At 42.5% G+C, this 6,428-nt stretch overlaps 1 long non-coding RNA gene across 1 annotated transcript; it reads left to right on the top strand.

Moving 5' to 3' along the window:
* The first annotated feature begins 2,295 nt into the window (after positions 1-2,295).
* Positions 2,296-2,727, top strand: LOC133375414 (uncharacterized). Its single transcript, XR_009760226.1, has 3 exons — positions 2,296-2,408; positions 2,529-2,591; positions 2,675-2,727. It is a non-coding gene; the product is annotated as an uncharacterized LOC133375414 (long non-coding RNA).
* The last annotated feature ends 3,701 nt before the right edge of the window (positions 2,728-6,428 follow it).

Here is a 6,428-nt window from a genome sequence, read left to right as displayed (position 1 = left end):
TGCTCTGGAAACCCCAATTGATTTACCTGCTATAACACTGGAGTCTAAGACCTGGCGGATACTAATTACAGCAGGCCTCACATGGTTCTACCATGTCCTTGGGGTCAAAGTAATAGCCCCCGGACAATTCTGAAGAGCTTCACTGGGTGACAAATTGATGATTTGATAGTGGCAGCAAAATATTGTTTTTTTGCTGCCCTCACTGCTCCTAAATACAGCTTACCCTAGGCACTTACCAGTGTATAATTGCATCCACCAGGAGTTCGTCTCCATCTGCACTCAAGCCGTCTCCTATATTGTTTCATCACTCTCAGCTCTGGGGTATACCATGGAGCCGTACAAGCTCTACACAGGAGAGGGCGCTCAGGAGCAATCATGTTAACCATCCGGGTCATTTCTGTATTTCACAGTTCAACCAGGGTTTCAACAGGAGCGCCAGCCCTATCAGCCGGAAAACTCCCCAGAGCCCTTTGGAAACCATCCGGATCCATTAGTCTCTGGGGGCGGACCACCCTTGCAGAGGGGAAAAGCCACTGTAAGTCTAAACTTCAGCAAGCAGTGATCTGTCCATGACAGAGGGACTGATGTAAGGCCCCCCACATTCAGATCACCATCTCCTTGTCCAGTTGTAAAAACCAAGTCTAGAGTATGCATGTGTTGGGCCAATGGCACGTTGGGACAGTCCCATGGTTGTCATGAAAACCATGAAATCCTGAGCCGCCCCGGATAAGGTGGCCTCAGCATGGATGTTGACATCCCCCAGAACCAACAGTTTGGGGGATCTCAACAGTACACCAAAGACCACCTCCATCAGCTCAGCTAGGGAGTCTGTTGGGCAGCGTGGTGGGCAATACACCAACAGAATCCCAGTCTGTCCCACTGACCCAACACAAGGTGCAAACACTCCAGACCAGTAGTCACATGGATAGGGTGCTTGCAGAGGGAAATGGACCTCCTATAGAGCACAGCAACCCTCCCCGACCCTCAGGTCTACCCTGATACTGAACCAGGTACCCTGGTGGACATAGCTGGGAGAAACTGACTCCTCCCTGCTCACCCACCCAGGTCTCGGTTATACATGCCAGATCAGCTGTCTCATCCACAATTAAATCATGAATGAGGGAGATCTTATTATGCACTGATCTGGCGTTTAGGAGCAGCATCCAGAGGTCTGAGAGCTGGCTGATAGGGCAAACAACAAACTTGTGGGTGTGGGGAAGACCAGAACAAGGCACAGTCTTTAACTGCCTGGGCCGCATTCCCCTTACCTGGCAAATCCTCCTCACAATGCCATATCTTCCTCTACCCGTCACTACACTAATTGGGGGCCCCTCAAGTTTCCCCGCTTGGCTCAGAGTCCTCTCTCCCAGGCACATAACTCAAGACCCGCAAGTCCCACAAAAAGCCAAGGAATCTACAAAGCAGGAGCCACCTTGGCCAGCCAGCTTATGTATCCCCTCCAGTTGAAATAGGCAACAGAGGCAGGCCCTATGTAAATATCTTTGCCCACTCTTCTTCCCACCCGTCATTGAGCTGTTCCCATCCTGCTCCCCACAGTTGTATTGTTACATCTCCAGGTGCTGATCCCAGATTCCCAGCAAGATGTGTTTTTATGAAAGAGTTTCAGGAAGTACCATCGTTCTGATCAACATTTTTGTGGGTGCATGACAGTGCTCACTGGTACCAAGTGCCATCACCTCTTTTTTTGCTGCCCATGGCAACCATTTTGTGTGCCCATGGCACTTTTATCAAGATATGGGTACCAGCACATCTTTGACCAAAAAAAGAATTGGTTCTAATCTTAGTGCCCCTAAAAAGCAGGCTAGCTGAGTGCTCCCTTCCTTGTTCTTTTTCATCCTGATGACCCTCACTTTGACTCTGCAGGAGCCATCATTAAGATGCCCTGCCTGTTGGCTGTGAAAGATCATGGCTGTGAAAGAGGAGAGTTTGCTTGCGAAATTACTTTCAGGAAAAATGACTTTGGTCTGCAGTCGCCTTCATCTAGTATTATGTTGGGTTAGTGATTTGTATTGTATTTTCAAGAAAATGAATAAAAAATAATTTAAGAATGAAAGAAAAGGAAACTACTTTTCCCCGCTCTTGCTTCTGTCCACTGTCTCCGCAGTTTGGTATGTGCAACATATATTGAAACATTCCCTCATTGAGTTGAACATTAAATCTCCTCTCAGATCAAACATTGCTTTGCCCCACTCTTTGTTTAACCTCCTTCAACCAGTTGTTAGCCTTTGACCTCCATGGCCTTCCCTTCCCTCCCCTCTCTTTGTTTTGGCTCTGACTGAGAGTAGAAGGAAAACTCTTACTGACTGGGATGAACTTTGTCTAGAGCACGCAAACTAGCCATTTGTTCATCCTGCCTTAAGAGGAGAGAAAGCCCCAGGAAGTTGGAGGTAAGAGATCCCAGCTCTTTGGGGGGCAGGGGTGAGTCAGAAACAGCGGTAGAGTTTGGTGTACCATTAAAAGACAGCAAATAGTCAACTATTCAGTATCTTGTTATATCCTTCCCTCAGTGAGACAGCCATTTGGATTTTCTGCATCAAAATGTCTTCAGCTGCCTTTGTTGTTTTAAAAAGGTGAGTATGGGAGAACATGATAGACGTATATAACAGTATGTTTGTTGTGGATAAAGACATTTTTTTCTCCCTCATAATACTAGAATCCAGGGCCATCCAATGAAGCTGTGAATGATTCAGGACAGACAAAAGAAGGTACTTCTTGATACAATGCATAATTAAACTCTGGAAGCCGTTATGACAAAAATGTGGCCATCAGCTTGGGTGGTTTTAAAAGGGGAACAGACAAATTCATAGTGGATAAGACAATCATAGGCTACTAGCCATGATGGCTCTATTACCTCCATGATCAAAAGCAGTATCTTAGACCCTGGACTTAAAGCACTTAAAAAAAAAAAGATCATTGCATGTATTACTTCAGTTGTGCCGCATGCAGTTAACATTCCCCTTCTCTTTTCACCCCCCCCATGCTTTACAACTGCTACTGTGTTGCTAACATGTTAGAACAAATAAACATTTTGCTAATTCTGGTAAATATATACTGAGCATGTGCAATTACACATTTCAAACTCTTAAATTTTAGCACCATCATTACAGGAGTTTGCTTCTGCTGACCTGCTGATAAAACACAGTTACTTGGGAATAAGCACCATTTTATAGAAAAGCATATTTTTGAAGTAAAAATAAAATGGGCATCTGTAACCATGTAACTCCCAACTATAAATTAAAAAAAAAGATAAGAAAGGATGCTGCAGCAACCAGCATCAGCCTCAATGATTAAACATTGAAGTGATAGGGAAGCCACTTCAGGTTAAGCTCAAAGGAGAGAATGCAGGTGTAATGTGGCAATGCCATGGGTTTTGACAGACAGTTAACTGGTACAGGAGGTTACTTACACATCCAGGTCTAGAGAGGCAGGGAAAGGAACATGGAATGGTCCTATCAGAGTAAGATAGGATGCCCAAGACAAGGATGGACGGACAGAATGAACAGGCTGACATGTTACTGGATGCTGAACAGGGTACCACATTCCAAGAGTTAACTAGGAACAGTAGGGTTGACAGATCAGAAGCAGCCCAAGCCGTGAGATTTCGGGGGCGACCCCAAGTGATGTTGCAGGCAGGCCTGAGTGATGTCATTAAGCATGATACATTAAGCATCAACCACAGTTGCTTGGCACATACAATTCAAACAAAAACATTTCTCTAATTGAAAATTAAGATAGAAATCTTAGCTAAAAGATGGGGCCTTGGCAGGGAACATTAAACTAGCCAATTTATTTCTGGCAAAAAGGGTTTAAGTGCCCTCAGGCCAGGCCAGTCACAAGAAGGCCATTGTAGGAAAAAAGGAGCCTAGTGTTGTGGAACTCTGGAGTAAAGATGGATGCCCCCGAAGGCTGCAATTCTAAACACACTTACTAAGGAACTAAGCCCAATAGAACTCAATAGGACTTACTTCTCAGTAGATACGGTTTGGATTGTGTTGTTGGTAAAGCTTGACTAGGGATCCTCTGCAAAGATATCCAAGCAGGGTTGGCAACCCCCTGCCTGGAATGCCCTGCCCCTACCTTTTAACATGGCTGCTCCAAATTTCTTTACAGATTTGACCCTTCACTTCAGAAAGAAGTGATCTGAAAAATCGGAAATAGGTCTGAGAAATGAGTAAGAGTAAGAAGATTCTCTACTCTTTTCTGTCCACCCTGTGGGCTACTATAAACTCACTCTAACAGCCAACCCAATTCCAGTGCATAATAATTGACAAAGAGAAAACACACAAGGTTTGGTCTATCTTCACAGATTGGGAACAACAATAATTGCAGCCACTCTGCCCAGTATGTGAATTCTCTTTTACCGCTATTGGGCAAGAAACAGACAGTCATGCAAACAACAAGGTGCATCATCATGGGCAGAAGGGAGTTGGGCAGAGTGCATGGATGAAAGAGAGTGAGGTTAAAGGTGAATGAAATGCAAATAAAAAAGGAAAAACAAAAGACAGTGATATTTCCTAAATGCAATGCCATACCAACCACAAGATTCCTATGAGTATGACAGAAAACTCAGCATCCCACAACCAGTCAGGGTTCCCAACCGAAAACCAAAACTAAAAAAATCTGGCAGCCAGTCAGTCAAGGTCACAAAAAAACCCATGGAGCACAGCCTGACCCGGGGGCTGTAGTTAGTGCAGAAGCTGTGTCACGATTGCTGACATGAATGAGACCCTGGCAACACATAATACCTCTGCTCTGAAATCTGCAGTGGTTGCTGAATTGCTACCAGGCCAAGTTCAAGGTGTGCTTTCCATGTTACGGATGCCACATAGTACTACTACTGCTCTTGTAAGAAATTGATCCTTTAGTGTGGCAGCACCAGTGCTTTGGAACTCCCTGCCTATTGACATTAGCATGTCCCTTCATTGTACTCTTTGCAGCACCTGCTAAAAACATGTTTGTTTAGTCTACCCATGCATGTAGAAGCTGTTTTTTATCTGTTTTTAACTCATTGTTAGTTTTATTTTGAATATTTTTAAATACCTGTTTTTAACTGTTTTCCCCAATCATTTTATTGTTTTAATTCTAATTGTAAACCGTTTTGAGATTTTTTTTCTTACAATAAAGCAGTATATAAATGTTGTAAATAAAATACATAAATAAATTTTAGAGCCACTGTGGCCCTTGGGTCTTTTACCATTTTTAGGAAAAGAGGAATCTGTTTTATACCAACTCAGGCGATTTGGTGCCATCTAGCTGAGTACTGATTACATGGACTAGCATTGGCTGTCCAGGATTCCAGGCAATAGTCCTACCATTGAGCTACAACCCTTCCCCTGTTTAAAGAAAATCTTTTAAAATTGTTATTTCAATTCAGTAATGAATGCACATCATAACTAGGCCACACTATTCATTGAAAGCACATTCAACACATATTTGAAGCACATGAATCACAGCACATAATAATGGGAACTGTAGTTTATTAAGGGTGGTGGGAACAATAACTGTGAGGGGGAAACTACACTTCCCAGGATTCTTTAGGAGAAGTCATGTGCTTTAAATGCAAGTTGGAGGTGCTTTAAATGTATTGTGTGGATCTACTTAATAAACTTTGCCTGCATGTAAATCATTTTAATTAATTTTTTAAAATGAAAATGAGCTATAACGTTTACTGGGTGACCATGGGCTACTCACCATCTCTCAGCCTAATCTGCGCCTCAGGATGAAAACAACAAAGGGGAATAATGACCATCCCAAGGAAGAAGGGCACACTTAAAATGTAGAGGAAATAATTATGTACAACCATAGTGTGAAATCAGATATTTATTGGGACATAGTATGAAGAAATATTTATATAAGCACGGCTATCAAATATGTTTATTATTTACACAACCTGCAAAGATATTTATATTGCAATCCTACATTTGTTTACTTGCTCCCAATGTATTCAATGGGGCTTACTCAAACAGGGAAGTGTGCACAGAAATATAACTTCAAGTGATAATGAACTTCATTCACTCATCCCAAAATTCAGAACCATGCCACTTTAGGCTGTTTTGCAACTGTTTACAATTGTTTTTATCATCATTGGATTTTAAAGGGATTTATTTCTTATTGTGAGCTGCCTTGGTTTCCAGTCTGCAACCCTACCTCAAAGGGTTGTTGGAAAGGCTTCATATACACAGTCACACTGGAGATGTAAAAATACATACACCTCATATAATATTTTATTGTCAAAACCAGTTGGTTATCGCAAAACATTAAAAAACACACCAGTATTAGTTTCCAACATAATTAAAGCAGTGATACTTAAGTAAACCCTGCCTAAACTGCTTTAAAATGTAGGATTGACGGGGGAAAGATTTACAGCACAAACACAATCCTTTGCTATGTTCACTCAATTGAAGTTC

Source organism: Rhineura floridana, unplaced genomic scaffold (genome assembly GCF_030035675.1).
Source record: "Rhineura floridana isolate rRhiFlo1 unplaced genomic scaffold, rRhiFlo1.hap2 scaffold_44, whole genome shotgun sequence".
Lineage (NCBI taxonomy): Eukaryota > Metazoa > Chordata > Lepidosauria > Squamata > Rhineuridae > Rhineura > Rhineura floridana.
The sequence above is the reverse complement of the archived record's forward strand: the minus strand, read 5'-3'. Positions and strand labels throughout refer to the sequence as shown.